General features: G+C 42.5%; 1 long non-coding RNA gene across 2 annotated transcripts in view; it reads right to left on the bottom strand.

Moving 5' to 3' along the window:
* The window catches only part of LOC103791501 (uncharacterized), a 58393-nt gene extending 40716 nt beyond the window's left edge, over positions 1-17677 (bottom strand). For both annotated transcript variants that reach the window (XR_008479630.2, XR_013532584.1), the window contains exons 1-2: positions 17359-17677; positions 16678-16792 (exon numbers count right to left, since the gene is read on the bottom strand). This is a non-coding gene — a long non-coding RNA (uncharacterized LOC103791501). The remainder of the gene's footprint in view (positions 1-16677; positions 16793-17358) is intronic.
* Positions 17678-19691: the final 2014 nt, after the last annotated feature.

Raw genomic sequence — 19691 nt, 5'->3', positions numbered from 1 at the left:
GGAGAGGCCACTTGCTGTGGTTCACACCTGTAAACCCAGCACTTTGGGAGGCCAAGGCGGGTGGATCACTTGAGGTCAGGAGGTTGAGACCAGCCTGGCCAACCTGGTGGAACCCCATCTGTACTAAAAATACAAAAATTAGCTGGGCGTGGTGGCGCATGCCTGTAATCCCAGCTACTCTGAAGGCTGAGACAGGAGAATCACTTGAACCTGAGAGGCAGAGATTGCAGTAAGCCAAGATCGCACCACTGCACTCCAGCCTGGACGACAGAACAAGACTCTGTCTAAGAAAAGAAAAAAAAGAGAAGCAAAAGGAAAAACATGAGCACATGAGCTCTTTACTCTTAAGAAAGATGAAACAAAAGAGTTCATTTCCAGGTACAGTGGAGACGGAGGCCTAAAATCTGCAGGCCACAGCCTGACTTTTAACTAATATGTGCCTCCCAAAGCTGGGACAATAGACCCAGCATGTAAATCGCATCTTGATTCTGTCTCAATGGTTTCTCTGCCCAGTCACCCAGAAATCCACTATATTAATGAAGTGAATGATGTGTGGCAAGCCCAGCTCTGCGGTTGGGACACAGCCCTGGCACAGCTTCTGCTGACATGTGCCACTCCTGGAATGCTGGGCCATTCCACCCTCAAGCTAACTTCTGGCTGAGCTGGGGGTAACCTGGCTTCAGCAGAGGAGAAGCGTCAGTCCTGGTTTTCACACTTGAACTTTTGGTTCAAGAGCAAAAGCCAAAAAATGCAACCTATCCCAAGCAACAGCCAGGATGTTGATGCTGCCAGGCAATTCCTGGCTCACTGGACCACCACCTCCTACTTTCTGGACCAAGAGGATACACCAGAGACCAACCTCCTGTGATTCAGACCTTGCTGACAAATCACTGATTCAGCCAGCTTTCTTCCTTTGCTTAAGTTACTACCTAGTAATGAGCTGTGCACTTTGCAAAGGGGATTAATACTTTTAGACTAGCAAGATATAGAAGAAATATTGCAGTATGCATGAAAAATGATGGCCTTGGAGACTAGAAGAACTTTAGAGGAGGTGGGATTTTATTTTTAGTACCATATCTGCTCTAATAAGTTTAACACTTTGTATAATAAGATTCATCATATTGCCGTCTATTGTCATCAAAATTCTAATGTGATGTTCTTTCTTTATACAGAAGTGTTAAGTGCATAGGATTAAAAATGCTGTGATAGAGCTATAACCTGAAATGGGTGTGATCCAGACCCCAAGAGAGGGTTCTTGGATCTCGTACAAGTAAGAATTTGAGGCAAATCCATGGAGTAAAGTGAAAGCCAGCTTATTAAGAAAGTAAAAGGCTGGGGGCAGTGGCTCATGCATGTAATCCCAGCACTTTGGGACTCTGAGGAGAGTGGATCACTTGAATCAGGAGTTCGAGACTAGCCTGGCCAACACAGTGAAACCCCTATCTCTACTAAAAATACAAAAAATTAGTTTGGCATGGTGGTGCATACCTGTAATCCCAGATACTCGGGAGGCTGAGGCAGGAGAATCAGTTGAACCTGGGAGGCAGAGGTTGCAGTGAGCCAAGATTGAGCCACTGCACTCCAGCCTGGTGACAGCGAGACTGCATCTCAAAAAAAAAAAAAAAAACAGCAAAAAAGGTAAAGGAATAAAAGAATGGCTAGTCCATGGTTGCTTATTTTTATGGCTATTTCTTGATGATATGCTAAACAAGGGGAGGATTATTCATGCCTCCTCTTTTTACATCATATAAGGTAACTTCTTGATGTTGCCATGGGATCTGTAAACTGTCATGGCACTGGTGGGAGTGTAGCAGTGGGGATGACCAGAGGTCACTCTCATCACCATCTTATTCTTGGTGGGATTTGGCTGGCTTCTTTCTTGCAATCTGTTTTATCAGGTGCTGACCTCCTATTTCATCCTGTAACTTAGAATCCCTAACTCTCTGGAAATGCAGCCCAGTAGTTTTTAGCTCCATTTTACACAGCTTCTATTCCAGATGGAATTGCTCTGGTTCAAACTCCTCTGACAAGGCCATAGCTGTAAGGAAGAATAATTCATAATCTAGGTCCGGTGTTGTGGTTTTTACCTGTAATCGCAGCACTTTGGGAGAGACCAAGGCAGGAGGATTGGACATAGTCCCAGCTACTCTAGAGGCTGAGGCAGGAGGATCACTTGACCCCAGGAGTTCCAGGCTGCAGTGAGCTAGCCAGACTTGGGGACAAAGCAAGATGACCCTGTCTCAGAAGAAAAAAAAAAAAAGGATAATTCTTAATCTACACGGAAAAGTTGACTATGACTCAAAGTAAATAAACATTTTTTGGCACCCATTAATACAATGTAGTATAGTAAAGATGAGAAAAATCTAAGAATATTGAGAGAATATATAGTGATGGGTACTACAATGATGAAGACTATCTTAAAGGCTTGCTTCTGGAACTGGCAATTATACACTTAATTTGACTTTTATATCTGTATAATCTATTTATACTACTTTGTATTTAGTTGGCTAATTTACTTATTTAAATAGTTTTTTATTTTTAATTGCCAAATAATAATTGTACAGGTATATATTTATGGAATAAAGTGTGATGTTTCCATATACATATGTATATGTGTGTGTGTGTGTATATATATATATATATGAATGAACAAATCAGGCTAATTAGAGTATACATCACCTCAAATATTTATCATTTCTTTGTGGTAAAAATATTTCAAATCCTCTCATTTAGCTATTTTGAAATATACAGTACATTTTTTTCTCTTTTCTTCTTCTTTTTTTTATTAGAGACAAGGTCTCACTCTGTCGCCCAGGCTAGAGTGCACTGGCACCATCTCGACTCACTGTAACTTTCATCTCCCAAGTTCAAATGATTCTCTTGACTCAGCTTCCCAAGTAGGGGGGTCCACAGACATGCACCACCATGCCTGGTTAAGTTTTGTATTTTTAGTAGAGACGCGGTTTCACCATGTTGCCCAGGCTGCTCTTGAACTCCTGACCTCAAATGATATGCCTGCCTTAGCCTCCCAAAGTGCTGGGATTACAGGAGTGAGCCTCCATGCATATTTTATTTAAACAATCTGCCTCAAAGCCAGTCATTTCCAGACAATTCTATTTTATCGTTACTATTATTTTTTTTTGTTTTGAGACGGAGTCTCACTCTGTCACCCAGGCTGGAATGCAGTAGCATGATCCCAGCTCACTGCAACTTCCAGCTCCCAGGTTCAAGCAGTTCTCTTGCCTCAGCCTTCTGAGTAGCTGGGACTACAGGCATGCACCACCACACCCAGCTAATTTTTGTATTGTTAGTAGAGATAGAGTTTCACCACGTTGGCCAGGCTGGTCTTGAACTCTTGACCGCAGGTGATCCACCCACCTCGGCCTCCCAAAGTGCTGAGATTACAGGTGTGAGCCACCACACCTGGACTTACTGCTGCTATTCTTAACGCCACTTCAGAACTTTCTTTTCTCCTTGACTATCTATTATTGCTTAACTATGTATACTGGATCAGAAATGCTCTTCAACAGAGGGTGGAAAACGTACAGAATCTTGGAGACAGTGAGTGGGTTAACTGGTAAGTACCAGCGGAGATTCTCATAAGTGCCCACCATAGGTGCTCAGATTGGTGAACATAAAAGAACAATAATCTTTTTTCTTATTCATAATTATGTTACCTGTTTCATACCATGAGAGCACATACTTTATATCTGGGACTACAAGAGATTAATAGCTTTATTTTTATATCTTTTCAATCTAATCAGTTAATTCTTTTTTTGGGGGGGGGGTGATGGGGTCTTGTTCCGTCACCCAGGTTGGAGTACAGTGGCCCAATCTTAGCGCAGTGCAACCTCCGCCTCCCCAGATAAAGCTATCCTCCCACCTCAGCCTCTTGAGCAGCTGGAATTACATGTGCCTGCCACCACACCTATAAATAATTTTTGTATTTTGGGAGAGAGCAGATGTTTTAGTTCGTTTTCATGCTGCTATAAAGAACTACCACACAGCCAGGCGTGGTGGCTCATGCCTGTAATCCCAGCACTATGGGCTGCCAAGGCAGGGGGATTGCCTGAGGTCAGAAGTTTGAGACCAGTCTGGCCAAACTGGCGAAACCCAGTCTCTACTAAAAATACAAAAAAATTAGCCGGGCATGGTGGCATGCACCTGTAATCCCAGATACTCAGGAGGCTGAAGCAGGGGAATTGCTTGAACCAGGGAGATGGAGGTTGCAGTGAGCCAAGATCATGCTACTGCACTCCAGTCTGGGCAACAGAGTAAGACTCCATCTCAAAAAAAAAATACATATCAGCCGGGCATGGTGGCACACATCTACTAGTCCCATTCGGGAGGCTGAGGCATGAGAATTGCTTGAACTCAGGAGGCGGCGGTTGTAGTGAGCTGAGATTGCGCCACTGCACTCCAGCCTGGGTCTGTGTGTGGGAGTTGGGGAGAACTGCCTGGTACTGGACAACTTACAACAGAAAGAGGTTTAATTGACTCATAGTTCAGCATTGCTGGGGAGGCCCAGGAAACTTACAATCATGGCAGAAGGCAAAGGGGAAGCAAGGCACCTTCTTTACAAAGCGGCAGGCAGGAGAAGTGAATGCAGGAGGAACTACCAAACACTTATAAAACCATCAGATCTCGTGAGAACTCACTCACTATCACAAGAACAGCATGAGGGAAACTGCCCCCATGATTTAATTATCTCCACCTGGTATCTCCCTTGACATGTGGAGATTATGGGGATTACAATTCAAAATGAGACTTTGAGTGGGGACACGGCCAAACCATATCATGAAGCTTCTCCATATTATCCAGGCTGGTCAACTCCTGGATTCAAGCTATCCACCCTCCTCGGCCTCCCAAAGTGCTGGAATTACAGGCATGAGCCACTGCACCTGGCCAGTCTTTTCATGTTTGAAAATGTGCTGCATCTTGTTACTAACTATAAAAGGTTTGCAGCCAGGCGCAGTGACTCAGGCCTATAATCCCAGCATTTTGGGAGCCGAAGCGGGTGGATCACTGAGGTCAGGAGTTCGAGACCAGCCCGGCCAACATGGTGAAACCCTGTCTCTACTAAAAATACAAAAATTAGTTGGGCGTGGTGGCAGGCGCCTGTAATTCCAGCTGCTGGTAAAGCTGTGGCAGGAGAATCGCTCAAACCTGGGAGGCAGAGGTTGCAGTGAGCCGAGATCGTGCCATTGCACCCCAGCCTGGGCGACAGAGAGAGACACTCTGTCTGAACAACAACAAAAAAGTTTGCAATCATCATGAGCTCACTGACTACAAGAATGTTGAACACTGTCAAGCAAAGAAAATTCAATTTCCCTTCATTTCTTCCAAGTTTGACTTTGAAGGAAACAGAAAGTTTTATTAGGCATTGTTTTTGCTCATGTGCTCAGATAGAGCAAGCTAGTAAATCTGTCAGAGAAAACTTTACATTTCCCAGGAGATTGAACATTCACGCCAGCCAGCATTCCCATTGAGGAATATGAATACATCAATGTATATATACTTGAAACTCTACAGTTGTTGTTTCCAGTGCTTTAAGCTTTAGTTCATGTGCTTGGTGACATATGAGAGTCTTCCCTTTTGGAAGTCCAAACAGATTGAGAAACAAATTGTGAAATCACAGGACAGCACTAAGGAGTATTGCATCACTGTTCTCCGTGCCTCAACAGCCCCACTCCCATTTTCTGTCTGAAAAGATTTCCTAACATCTGAGAGTATCATCAGTGTAAGTTGGCATTTAAAAAGACGGAAATGTTTTTTAAGGCTTCCAAAGCATTTAGCCTTAAAAGTTATATATGGTGCCAGGTGTGGTGGCTCACACCTGTAATCCCAGCATTTTGGGAGGCCGAGGTGGGTTGCAAGGTCAGGAGTTCGAGACCAGCCTGACCATAAAAGTGAAACCGCATTTCTACTAAAAATACAAAAATTAGCTGGGCGTGGTGGCACGCACCTATATACCAGCTACTCAGGAGGCTAAGGCAGGAAAATTGCTTGAACCCAGGAGGTGGAGGTTGCAGTGCGCCAAGATTGTGCCATTGCACTCCAGCCTCGGTGACAGAGAGAGACTCCATCTCAAAGTAATCATAATATAAATAAAAATAAATTAATGGATCAAATTTACCACTGAAAGTTAATCTCAAATATGTTTGCATCTTTTTTTCTTTTTTTTGACATAGTGTCTTGCTCTGTTGTCCAAGCTGGAGGGCAATGGCATGATCACAGCTCACTGCAGCTTCGAGCTCCTGGGTTCAAGAGATTCTCCCTCCTCAGCCTTAAAAGTAGCTGGGACCACAAGCACACACCACTACACTCAGCTAATTTTTTATTTTTTGTAGGGACATGGTCTTGCTATGTTGCCCAGGCTGGTCTCAACCTCCTGGCCTCAAACAATCCTCCCACTTCAGCCTCCCAAAGAGTTGGGATTACAGGCATGAGCCACCATACCAAGCCTGTTTGTGTCTTATTCCATTTGAAGCACAACGGAAAGGAACACTGTTTTGTTATCAAAACAATATTAAGATGGCATTTCTTTTATGTTACATGTTGTTTTTACTACTTTGGTAAGTAGGAATTGAAGTAAAGTTGGTTCTAGTGATTTAAAACTACCACAGTGAAAGAAAATTGCAATGCTCTCAGTTCCAGTGGTCATTACAGGAAGAGTGGTCATAATTCATTCTCATTAGTGGATGCATCGCCAACCAAAGGCAGGCCCAGCAACAGCTTCTTCTGTTAGAGAGGCCCAAAGCTAGAAAATTTCAGATAGATTAGCTATGTTATAGTCAATGGATGCAGCCCCAAAGACAACGCTGGTTCACACTGAATTTTGACATTTCACTCAACAAATAATTATTAGTACCTGCTATATTAGCTACTATTGTTATTATAATTGTCAACTTTGACTATTATTATATTTCCAATACAGAGATAAGTGTTCTCAACACATAGAAGGCAATCTGTATTTATTAAATGAACAAGTGGATGATTTAATCAAGAGTTAAGAATTACTACTTAAAGAAGAGTAATTTTGCCTCTGCTTACTGTGTGAAAACAGCGCTTGAAAACTAGCTATACTAAATGTTTTTTCTTTCAGACCCTTCTATACTAAAACTTTACTTTGCTTCTGTCTCTACTGCTTAGAGGCTGTGATGCCAGACACTAAGGTTCAGGTTGATTTTCTTTCTATTTGTGGATGTCATCTATATATCTGCCTTTTCAGGCAGTGAAATCATTCCAAAAGTTCTTGTTGACTGCAAGAGCTTGAAGGCTGTTTATCTGTGAAGGGATGAGAAGACTGGCATCCATTGTGTCTTTTTTAGTGACTGAAATGTGTGACACTGGGAAAGGCCTTTATCCTCGGGTTGCCTCTGTTTATCCATCTGGAAAAGGAGAAGGACAATACTCACTTGTCTGGTATGGAAGTGATTGCCAAGGACTTTGTGATCCCCACAGAGAAGGTGACATTTTGGTGGCTACATATTACAAATGTTCTCCTTTCATTAATATGTGTTCAGATACTAGAATACTTTGAGATATTAAGCAAAAACTTAAAAAGTAGAGATAGTCATATAGATTTTACTAATATGTATGTGCTTCCTTTATGTGTTAATTTTACATTTGATTATTATTTTTTTCTTTCTTTGAGACAGAGTCTCACTCTGTTGCCCAGGCTGGAGTGCAGTGGCATGATCTCAGCTCACTGCAACCTCCTCCTCCCAGGTTCAAGCAATTCTTATGCCTCAGCCTCCCGAGTGGCTGGGACTCCAGATGTGTATCACCACACCTGGCTAATCTTCTGTACTTTTAGTACCGAGGAGGTTTTGCCATCTTGGCAAGGCTAGTCTCAGACTCCTGATCTCATGTGATCCACACACCTCAGCCTCCCAAAGTGCTGGAATTACAGGTATGAGCCACCACACCTGGCAAACACTTGATTCTTCTTTAGTCTATGATCACAGATCAGAGGCCATTTAGTCCAGTATTTCTTAAACAGGCTGTGCCTACATTCCTTTGTGTAATTTTTGAGTCTGCACATGCCCTGGCCTCACTTTATTTTTCCCTGGTTAAGAACCAAGGATTAGAACCAACCTCTCCTTTTTTAAGAAATAGAACACTGAGGGGCAGCTGTTAAATGTAGCATCAGGACTAAAATACTTATCTTCTGACATCTTCTGATAGGTTTTGTTCCTGTACGATATGAAATAGCTAATTTATTTGTTTGTATTGATATATTTTAAGGTAACTTTCTTTTTTTTTTTTTTTTAGACGGAATTTTGCTCTTGTTGCCCAGGCTGGAGTACAATGACACAATCTCGGCTCACTGCAGCCTCCGCCTCCTGGGTTCAAGCGATTCTCCTGCCTCAGCCTCCTGAGTAGCTGAGACTACAGGCATGCTCTACCACACCTGGCTAATTGCGTTTTTAGTAGAGACAAGGTTTCACCATGTTGTTCAGGCTGATCTCAAACTCCTGACCTCAGGTGATCTGCCCATCTTGGCCTTCCAAAGTGCTGGGATTACAGGTGTGAGCCACCTCACCTGGCCAAGGTAACCTTTAAAAATACACATTGGCAGTAACCACTGAAAATTTGTCTGTCCTACTTTATAGTTCATAAGTATTTTTCCCCTTTCCATTTCTTCTCTAATAAATAAAGGCTTCTGAGAGTCATCTTGCTGGAAATAAATTCAACCTTTGATAAATCTTCAAAGCACATTTAACCTGTATTATACTTAGGTATTTATCAGTCAGTATTGTTCTGCATTAAAGAATTTTTGTCTTCCTTTCCCTAGGTCTCCTAGACATGAACTCCTGGAGACAGAAGTCAATACATGCATTGTCCTAAGAACAATAAAAACAAAATAAAAACTTATGTACCAGGCAATGTGTTAGACCAATGGTTCTCAAACTTTAACAATCATTAGAATCACTTGGAGTGCTTGCTAAAGTACTTATTGCTGGGTTCCATCCCCAGAGTTTCTGATTCAGTGGGTCTGGCCTGGGAACAGGAATTTGCATATTAACATATTATCAGGTGATATCATTTTGAGAAACATTCTTCTGCATGGCCTAAATTTTAATATTTGCTACTACTCCAGTAAGCAAGTTTTATTATTCCCATTTTCTTTCTTTCTTTTTTTTTTTTGAGACGGGGTCTCGCTCTGTCACCCAGGCTGGAGTACAGTGGTGGAATCTCGGCTCACTGCGACCTCTGCCTCCCAGGTTCAAGCAATTCTCTTGCCTCAGCCTTCTGAGTAGCTGGGACTACAAGCACACGCCGCCATGCCTCACTAATTTTTGTATTTTTTAATTGAGATGGAGTTTTGCCATGTTGGCCAGGCTGGTCTTGAACTCCTAACCTCCAGTGATCTACCTACCTTGGCCTCCCAAAGTGCTGGGATTGCAGGCAGGAGCCACCGCACCCGGCTTATTATTCCCATTTTCAAAAGAGTCACAGAACTAGTCAATAGAAGAGGTAAGATTGAATGTCCACCTTTTGATAGTGCTGTCGTCTTCCCCTTAGCACACCCTCCCCTTATTTTGGAGTTTCTCTTATATATCATAAGCTCTCAAGAAATGTACACAGGATAGCTGGGTGTGTTGTCAAGCATATAGTTCTAACCACTTGAGAGGCTGAGGCAGGAGGATCACTTGAGCCCAGGAGTTCAAGGCCACAGGAAGCCATGATCTCCATGATCAAGCCACTGTACTCCAGCCTGGGTGACACAGTGAGATTCCTACTCTAAAAAAAGGAGAAAGAGAAATGTACACAGGAGGTCACTGAACTGTTAGACTGGAGACAGGCCTTTGCCTAGGTTCAATTGTGATATTGAGCAAATTACTTAACCTCCCTTCCACCATATCCCTCAACTTTCTCATCTGTGAATTGGAAATTCATAATATTTTACCTGTAGTACACATTGAAGCTGACTCTCTAAAATGCAGTCTATTCCTCTTCCACTTTATAGCAATCAGTGTGGTTCAGGGAATTGCCACAGCTCCAAGAGTAAATTCTAATTCATTCAAATCAATCCAGATAACGCTAATCCTCTGTATACGCCTTAGTTGATTACACAATAAAATTCCTTCCCACCTCCCAAGAGCTACTGTTTAATAGATAAGCAACTGAATAAAGATAAGCTAACTGAAGTTATAAGTAGGAGAAGGATTTTTTTTTTCACGTTCTTTATTGTTTGTAGTGGCATTCTCTCTCCTTTGCTCAACATAAATAAGGAGGTAAGGTCTGATGGCCCAACCTACAGAGAAGAATTGATGTTAAGAGGAATCCAACACTGGATGTCAGGACAGAGGCAGAACCTGGGGACCTGGAGACAAGGCGGAGTTACAGGATCAACCAAACCTGAAGCTGCCTTCTCTCTATACTCTTAGTTATGTGAGCCAATAAATGCCCCATTGTTTTAGTCAATTGAACTTTGCTTTTTTTTCTTCTGTAACTTTAGTTAAACACTCTGATAACCTATGACAAAGGACTAGTATACAATTAAATGAAGTAATGCATACAAAGGTTGGGCATATAATAAAGACTTACCTCTTGTGAGCTAAAATCACTATCAAGGCAATTTCTAGGCCCAAGAGCACAAGTGACCTTAAATGCCATTGAAAAGCTACCTTGGAAGTGTTCTCACCAGGAGGATTAGAGAAGCCAAAACAACCAGGTGACTATCTCTGTCAATGATAGACAACTTGGTATAACAGGAAAAGTTCTAGAATGTATGGGATTATGGAACAATGAATAGAGTTAACTTTAGAAAGGAGATTCACAAAGTAAGTACCAGGTATGGATATTGTTAGTCTGTAGCTGAAGAAATTAAGGTTCAGATTAAGTGAATTGCCCCAAGTCTCATAGCAGACATGGACCTCGTCCAAACTTAGAGCTCATATTACTCGCAGGGGCCGTCTGTTCCCTTGGCTGTCCAGCAGGCCACGTTTTCCTTCAGGGCACTGCTCTCCTGCTGCATTACACATGTGATTTGTTGGGGGATGCCAAAATATATTTGGTTATCTTTTTTTTCTCAGTAAGCTCATACAAAATTACTGTTTTTTCAATAATTACTTTGCATTTATTGTCATCATTTCACTCCCAAATGTATCAAAATTCAAGTTTAAAAGGAAAAAAAGGATAATAGAAGATGCTAATTATCTTTTGGTCATAGAGAGTTTTATTATGCTATCTTTTAGGGTCTGGACTACACTGACCAGTGTATTAGACAAAACTTTTATGAGAATTGGTTAAAGATATAGGAAATAAATTCATTTGAAATAAAAACAAAACAAAACAAAACCCATTATTTTGTGAGTAAATACTAGGGGGGAGGAAGCTTGCAAGTCACCAGAATATGGCTTGGACTCTGGTATGTGTGTGCATGATGGGGAGTGTCTTGGTGGTGATGTTGTGTCATTGCTTCATTTTTGGCACTCGGTCACTACTCAAGAAAACCAGATTGAAAATTTGGAATCTGTGCTTTAGTGGATTGAAAATGGCCTCCAGTCACTAAGGAAAAAAATCAAAACAAAACACACAAGAATTTAGAGAGAATATTTTTCTGCCAAAAAATAATTTTTCCTTGATGCTATTTCTTATTTGGGCCAATACTCCAATGGAAAAAATAGATTGGTCAAGAGTTCAATATAATTTGCTGTGACATTTGACCTAAAGTAACATCATAAAAATTTAAACACAGCAAATTATATCCTTTCCTGCTGATGCATGAGCAACTATTTGTCTCTCTTAAAAGAAAAAAGTAGAAAAAGAAAATTAATTGAATGGTATTTTGTTGTACTTGAAATGTTAACTCTCAAACTAATTTATTTATTCAGTAAATATTTCTTAAGCACCTACTATATACTGGTACTATATGCCAGGTATAGATGCTTGGGATACAGTAATGAGCAAAACAAAACCAGTAGCAAACTTGTACATGCAGATAAGGGCTTCAAATATTATTGGCACGGGCCAGGTGCAATGACTCACACCTGTAATCCTAGCACTTTGGGAAGCTAAGGTGCAAAGATCACTTGAAGTCAGGAGTTTGAGACCAACCTGGGAAACACAGTGAGACCCCATCTCTATTTAAAGACAAAAGAAAAAATATTGTTGGCACAGTCATAAAAATGGGAACAGTAGACACTGGGAAATATAAGAGTGGGGAAGGGGGTTAGGTAAGGGTTGAAAAAAAGCTATCTGTTGGGTACCATACTCACTACATGGATGACAGACTTGATTCATGCGTACTCCAACCTCAGCATCATGCAATATACCCTGGTAACAATGCTGTATAGGTATCCCCTGATTCTAAAATAAAAGTTTAAAAAATAAAAAAATAAAAGTCACTGGGCTTCTGAGACTCACTTGTGAACCAATTTATTTTCTTGCTATTATTGCTATCATAATTCTTGACTAAACAACTGTTATAATCGCCTCAATTTTGAAAGTATCAGGGTTTTTTGTTTGTTTTTGAGATGGAGTTTGGCCTTGTCACCCAGGCCGGAGTGCAGCTACACGATCTCGGCTCACTGCAACCTCCGCCTCCCAGGTTCAAGCAATTCTCCTGCCTCAGCCCCCCGAGTAGATGGGATTACAGGTGCATGCCACCACAGGTGGCTAATTTTTGTACTTTTTGTATTTTTATTAGAGATGAGATTTCACCATGTTGCCCAGGCTGGTCTTGAACTCCTGACCACAGGTGAATCACCCACCTCGGCCTCCCAAAGTACTGTGATTATAGGTATTAGCCACTGTGCCCAGCCTCAAAATATCAGTTAGAATCTAGCTTCCTGCCCTTTGCTGAGCCAAATGAAATGATAGTCGAGGAGAACTTAGAGGAGGTTACATAGATCTTTACAAAAACAGGGGCTGACTCTGGGATAATTTGGACGATACTGGGGAAGAAAAGTATTATTCAAGTGAGGAAGAATCTACATAAAAGAAGAGATTGGGATTTCTTCTTTTTCTTCATTTTTTTTTTTTCTTTTTTTGAGACCGAGTCTTGCTCTGTCACCCAAGCTGGAATGCAGTGGCACAGTCTTGACTCACTAAAACCTCTGCCCTGCCAGATTCAAGTGATTCTCCTGCCTCAGCCTCCTGAGTAGCTGGGATTACAGGCACAGGACACCATGCCTGGCTAATTTTTGTATTTTTAGTAAAGATGAGGTTTCACTGTGTTGGCCAGGCTGGTCTCGAACTCCCAACCTCAAGTGATCCTCCCACCTCAGCCTCCCAAAATGCTGGGATTATAGGAGTGAGCCACCGCCCCGACTGACAATACCTTCTTGTCAGAGGATTTCAACTGGAGGTCAGTTTAAGATTTTTACAGCTGTCAAAAGAAGAGCAGGGTTTAGAAAGGCTGAGATACACTGAGCCATAGAATTATATCATTAAATGCCTAGCCATTGGTCATACCTTAGAAAAATTGCTGGCCTTATCAGGTGCAACCTAAGTTAGAGTAGTAGATGCTCTATCATTAGGGATTATGATCTATTCTGAGGAGAACAAAGAGCCTTTTACTCTCAGAATCAATTCTTAGGTCCTCTGCCTAGTTCAGAGAGGCCTCCTCTGGTTAAGAGACCACATGCGGGCAGGGTGCGGTGCTCACTAGGCTTTAAGATGACAAAGTGGGAGAATTGCTTGAGTCCAGGATTTCAAGACCAGTCCGGCCAAAAGAATGAGTATCTACAAAAATAAAATTAGCTGGGTGTGGTGGTGCACCCCAGTGCACACCTATAGTCCCTAGCCTGGGAAGTCAAGGCTATAGTGAGCTGTGATCATGCCACTGCTCTCCAGCCTGAGCAACAGAGCAAGACCCTGTCTCAAAAAAACCCAAATGGCTGGGTGCGGTGGCTCACACCTGTAATTCTAGCACTTTGGGAGGCCAAGGCAGGCAGATCACCTGAGTTCGGGTGTTCAAGACCAGCCTGACCAACATGGGAAAACCCTGTTTCTAAAAAAAAAAAAGCAAAAACAAAAACCCAAACATATGTAAGCATATTCATCTACAAAAAATTGTTTTAAAATAAAATCGACAACAACAACATTAAAAAAAAAACAAAACCAAGAGACCACATGTGTCCTGAGGTACTAGAGAGTTGCCAGACCCACCTAAGAGCAGAAACTTTTAGTCTATTTGAAAATCTAATTACAGAAGGAAACAAGTACCTTGGTGCTTTTTTATTCACTTGCAAATACAAAAAAATAATAATAATGGTAACTTCTTTCTTTTTTTTTTTCTTTTTGAGACAGAATCACACTCTGTCGCCTAGACTGGTGTTCAGTGGCCCCATCTCAGCTCACTGCAGCCTCTGTTTCTTGGGTTCTAGAGATTCTCCTGCCTCAGCCTCCCAGGTAGCTAGGATTACAGGCATGTGCCGCCACACCCAGCTGATTTTTGTGTTTTTAGTAGAGATGGGGTTTCACCATGTTGGCTAGGCTGGTCTCGAACTCCTGACCTCAGGTGATCAGCCCACCTTGGCCTCCCAAAGTGCTGGGATTACAGGCTTGAGCCACCGCGCCAGCTGTAACTTCTCTTCGTTTCTCTCCTTCTTTCTTCCCTTCCTTTCTCCCTTCTTCCCTCTCTTCTCTCCTCCCTCCTTCCTTCTTTCTTTTCATGTATCCATTCAATAAACAAGTATTTAGAGCAGGGATGTCCACACTTTTGGCTTCCCTGGGCCACACAGGAAGAAGAATTGTCTTGGGCCACACGGAAAATATACAAACACTAATGATAGCTGATGAACTAACACACACACACACATCTTATAATGTTTTAAGAAACTTTACAAATTTGTGTTGGGCAGCATTCAAAGCCATCCTGGGCCACATGCAGCCCGTGGCCTTGGGTTGAACAAGCTTGGTTTAGAGGTTTTTTTATGCAAGGCCAAGTGCTAGATGCTGGGGCTGCATGGTGAACAGAAGGCCCCTGCCCCGGGGAACAGAGCGTAATTACCTTACTGTGTAGAACACATGAGCCATGAGCAGGAGCTGAGGGGTCTTGTTTACCACTGTATCCTCTACCCCTACCTAGCTCGGCACATGGCAATAAGTACATGCCCCAAAATACGTGGAGTGAGTGAATACAAGTTCAGTGTTGCTTCACTGATTAAAGGGTGCTCTTGAACTCCCTCAGCTGGTTAATGCCACCCTGCAGACTGTCCATGTTGTCCTCAGTAAAAACAGAGCCAGTGTACATTCAGATCTTAAGACTGGTCATCCGGAATACATACCTTACGAGAAAGTAAGGATATTCGGGTTCAGTAATGATACACTTGGTTTGCAAATAACACATGTTCGTTTTCATGTTGCTAAAGACTCCTTGCTAGGAAACGAAACACTTGTAATTTAATATGCAATGTTCTCAAGAGTCTGAGGCCAAACCACCTCAAGCTGTGAATGCCTTGGCTCTGAAGAGCCCGTCAGGGTCAGGGCAGGGCAGCATTTGGCCTGATGCTCCTCCAGAATAAACCAAACAGCCACAGGAAGTGGTTTCTGTGATTCAGTAGGTGGCACACTTCCTTTTGAGTCAGAACTGAATCACAGCTGTGAGAGGCGAAAAAGACCTATTTCTTTATCCCATACTTTTTCCCTATTCCCAGTGGTAAATTTATCACGGACTGTCATATAATGTATCCTGTTTAGTTTAGTGTATTTAAGCAAAATGAAAAACAAATGAGCAAATCAACTATGGGGAAGCAAGAAAGGAGGGGAAAACATGACCAACTGAAATCAATCCAAACGTCATTATGTCGTCACAGGGCCATATTCTCGGAGGTGACTGAAAGAAACGCGGGAGTGATTTTGCTGAAGTCATTGAGACCCCTGGTTTTCTCAACTGGAGTCTGACCCATTTTCAGTGAAAGCAGTTAGATCACACTTACATAAACTGTGTTCCTTCAAATGGGCCTGCCCTCCTCTTCACTCACTGACCCTGGCTTGCTCCTTGGCATGTCTGCTGGAAGGCCGTGCTCTGTCTGTCCCAGGCATGGCCCTTGTTCAGCTGCGGGTGAAATGATCCTGTTCTGAATGTACTGAATGCTGCTGGCAATGCTGTAAATTGTTTTGAGGCTTAAGTAAAAACCCCATAGATATCAACAAGTCATAAAAACAGGCGTATTTTCTCTTCGTCTCTTTCCCACTCTGTTTTATTCTTCGATATTAATAGTTCTGGGAATGTAAATATATTTAACCAAATTTTCCTCTGATGAATTAGATTTTAGTATATATTTGTGGCTTCCTTGCATACTAATTTGTTCAGATTGATAGGATGCTTCAGAACAAAGCTTCAGAGACTCAGGCTATGCATCCTATAACACTCTTGTAAGACCCAGTAATCAGACTGGAATAAGAAATTGTATTGCCATGTTAATATTTCATTTTCCTTCTGGGAAATATTCCAATAATGTAAAGAAAACAAGATTCAAAGTCACATAGACCCATGTACACATTCAATCTACACAACATTTGTGGAGCTGTGTGACCTTCAATAAGTCTCTTAACCTCTCTGAGCCATAATTTCCTCTGTCTAAAAAATGGGCTGCTAACGTAAGGCCAACATTACAGTGAGAACTAAATAAAGCTTTTACATAGTGTCTAGGACAGCTCCTAGCTCATATTTAGTGTTTAAAATAAGCCTCTGACCTTTCTCTTTATTTACAATACCTTTCCTTTGGGAGATAAGGACAGCATTTAGACACAACTGTACGGGCACACTAAGTCTCATCCTTCCAAAGACGTCAGTCACATTCAGGTCCTTTAGCAGGTTCATCAACAGCACCTGGAGCACATGGGATACCAAACAGGAAGTCAGATTCCTTAATAAAGTAGTAAAGAAGGCAAGCCAGGATGCAGGCTCTAAAGCCAAGGCCAGCTCTTCTGGGTTGGACAGTTGTGGCTAACAGATGACAGCCAAATGTAACAGGAGTCCTCATTTGACATATTGAAGGGAGCACCTCAAGGATGGGCAGGAAAAAGAACCATCAACACTACTCGCCGCCAGACCAGCAGTAAGTGCCCAGGTCAAACTGGACAAGGGCTGGCAGACAGGTGGAAATGTGAATATATCGTCAGATTTGAAAAACCCTTCTAAAATGTCCATCCTCCCATATCCCTTTGATGCCTCCCACATCCCTCCAGTTCCTCCCAAATGGCATATAAACAGGGTGACAGCTTTCAGACAAGGTACTCCCCAAACAGCTAAGAGCCAGAGCATCGTCTTGTATATACCTGTCTTAGAGCTATCACATGGTGTATCAGGGTTTCCTGATTACTTGACAGACTCTTCTACCAGACAAGCTCCTGAAGATAAGGAGTGGGTCTTATTCATCCTATAGCCAAACTTACCTGTAGCTCACATGTAGCCCATGGTAGATGCTCAACCAATTTTAACGTGAGAGAAATACAAGAAAGTCAAGTCAGAAATACTGCTGTTGCTGTTAGAGAACCTCAAAGAGGAATTGGTGGTCTCTGGTGCCAAGGTCTTGTAAGAGTGATGGCTGGGTGAGCTTCTTGTGAGAAAAGGAGCCAGAAGTCAGAATCCATAGTGTAACAACATGACAGAAAAAAAGATGAAAGCTGTTTTCGAATTGCACCTGTCTAAGGCAATCTGAGCTTGACACATGATTTCTGGAGGTCTGGGCATTGTCTGAGTGCAGTGTTGATTATATGTCTCCTGGAGGCTTCTGTTTAAATAACTGCCAGAGCAGGATGACTCAGCAGCCGGAGGATGAGATGCTCTTGAGCTGCCTCCCTCTTTAAGTGACAAATCACATTGCCCTGAGTGTCTGTGGCAATCTCTGATACGACATACTCCTTCCTGCCAGTCCATCAGCCAGGGTGGCAAGTCACAGTTACTAATCTGGAGACTGACCAAAATTGCTGAGAGGCATAGTCTCATGCTCCAAGTGTGGAGAATGATCTTCGAAATTAACTTATATCAGTAGATTTTGTTTCTGTGATGGACTCTTACTCTGCTGCCCAGGCTGGAGTGCAGTGGTGCCATCTCGGCTCATTGCAAACTCCGCCTCCTGAGTTCAAGAGATTCTCCTGCTTCAGCTTCTCGAGTAGCTGGGATTACAGATACCCACCACCATGCCCAGCTAATTTCTGTATTTTTAGTAGAGACAGAGTTTCAGCATGTTGGCCAGGCTGCTCTCAAACTGCAGACCTCAAGTGATCTGCTCACCTCAGCCTTCCAAAGTGCTGGGATTCCAGGCATGAGCCACAGCACTCAGCCTTGTTTCTCAAATTTAGAGACTGATTTTAAATTTCTAGTCTCTCTCCATATCCAAGACTCCCGACTGTCTTCAGGATAAAGGAAATTCGATATCCTGGCCATTAGGGTGCTAGGGGAATTTCTCTATACCTACCTTTCCAGCATGATAGAATCTTAATTTGTTTTGCTTTTTTTTCCTCCTTGATGTTGGCTTACTTGTGTTAGTTTCTTTATTTTTGTTCCTGGCAGATAAATGGTGGCAGGACAAAGCTTTAAGAATGTGGCCTAGAGGTCAGGTACTGTGGCTCGCACCTGTAATCCTAGCACTTTATGAGGCCAAGGCCTGCAGATTACTTGAGGTCAGGAGTTAGGGACCAGCTTGACCAATATGGTGAAACCCTATCTCCACAAAAAATCCAAAAAAAGCCGGGTGTGTTGGTCCATGCCTGTAATCCCAGCTACTTGGGAGGCTGAGGTAGGAGAATCCCTTGAACCTGGGAGATGGAGGTTGCAGAAAGCTGAGATCTCCCCAGTGTACTCCAACCTGGGCAACAGAGCAAGACTCATTCTGACAAAGGAAAGAAAAAAGAGGAAAGGGTAGTGGAGGGGAGAGGAGAGGAGAGAAAAGTGGCCTAGGAGGAAATCCTACCTAGCAGCTATTTCCTGAGAATTGCAGAAGTTACTGTTATTAAAATTTAGTAGGCTGGACGTGGTGACTCACGCCTATAATCCCAGCACTTTTGGTGGCTGAGGTGGGAGGATCTCGAGCTCAGGCGTTCAAGACCAGCCCAGGCAAGAGTGATAACCTGCTCTTACAAAAATATCAAAAAATTAGCTGGACATGGTGGTGTGCACCTTTGGTTCCAGCTACATGAGCAGCTAAGGTTGGAGGATGACTTGAGCCTAGGCGATGGAGGCTGTGGTGAGCCATGATCATACCACTGCACTCCAGCCTGAGTGACAGAAAGAGACCCTGCCTCAATATAAATAAATAAATAAATAAATAATAGCATGGCACTTTCAGATTTGTCATTAAAAATCAGTATTCTTTGGATTTTTTTGTTTGACCAATGTCAGTCAACTTTCAAGTAGGAATCTAAGCATAGCTTAGATACAATAATAAAAAGCTATACCTGTAGGAACAAATAACTGAAATTTGTGATTTGGATCAGTCGCTCTGTGCTATGCCTGAAATGAGCTAAATAGGTTTCTAACTTTCTTTTTTTTTTTTGAGATGGAGTCTGGCTCTGTTGCCTAGGCTGGAGTGCAGTGGTGCAATCTCAGCTCACTGCAACCTCCACCTCACAGGTTCAAGCAATTCTCCTGCCTCCGCCTCCCAAGTAGCTGAGATTACAGGCACACGCCACCACACCCGGCTAATTTTTTTATGCTCTTTGGTAGAGAAGGGGTTTCACCCCTGTTGGTCAGGCTCGTCTTGAACTCCTAACCTCAAGTGATCTGT

This window comes from Callithrix jacchus, chromosome 2, assembly GCF_049354715.1.
Source record: "Callithrix jacchus isolate 240 chromosome 2, calJac240_pri, whole genome shotgun sequence".
NCBI classification, from domain to species: domain Eukaryota; kingdom Metazoa; phylum Chordata; class Mammalia; order Primates; family Cebidae; genus Callithrix; species Callithrix jacchus.
The sequence above is the reverse complement of the archived record's forward strand: the minus strand, read 5'-3'. Positions and strand labels throughout refer to the sequence as shown.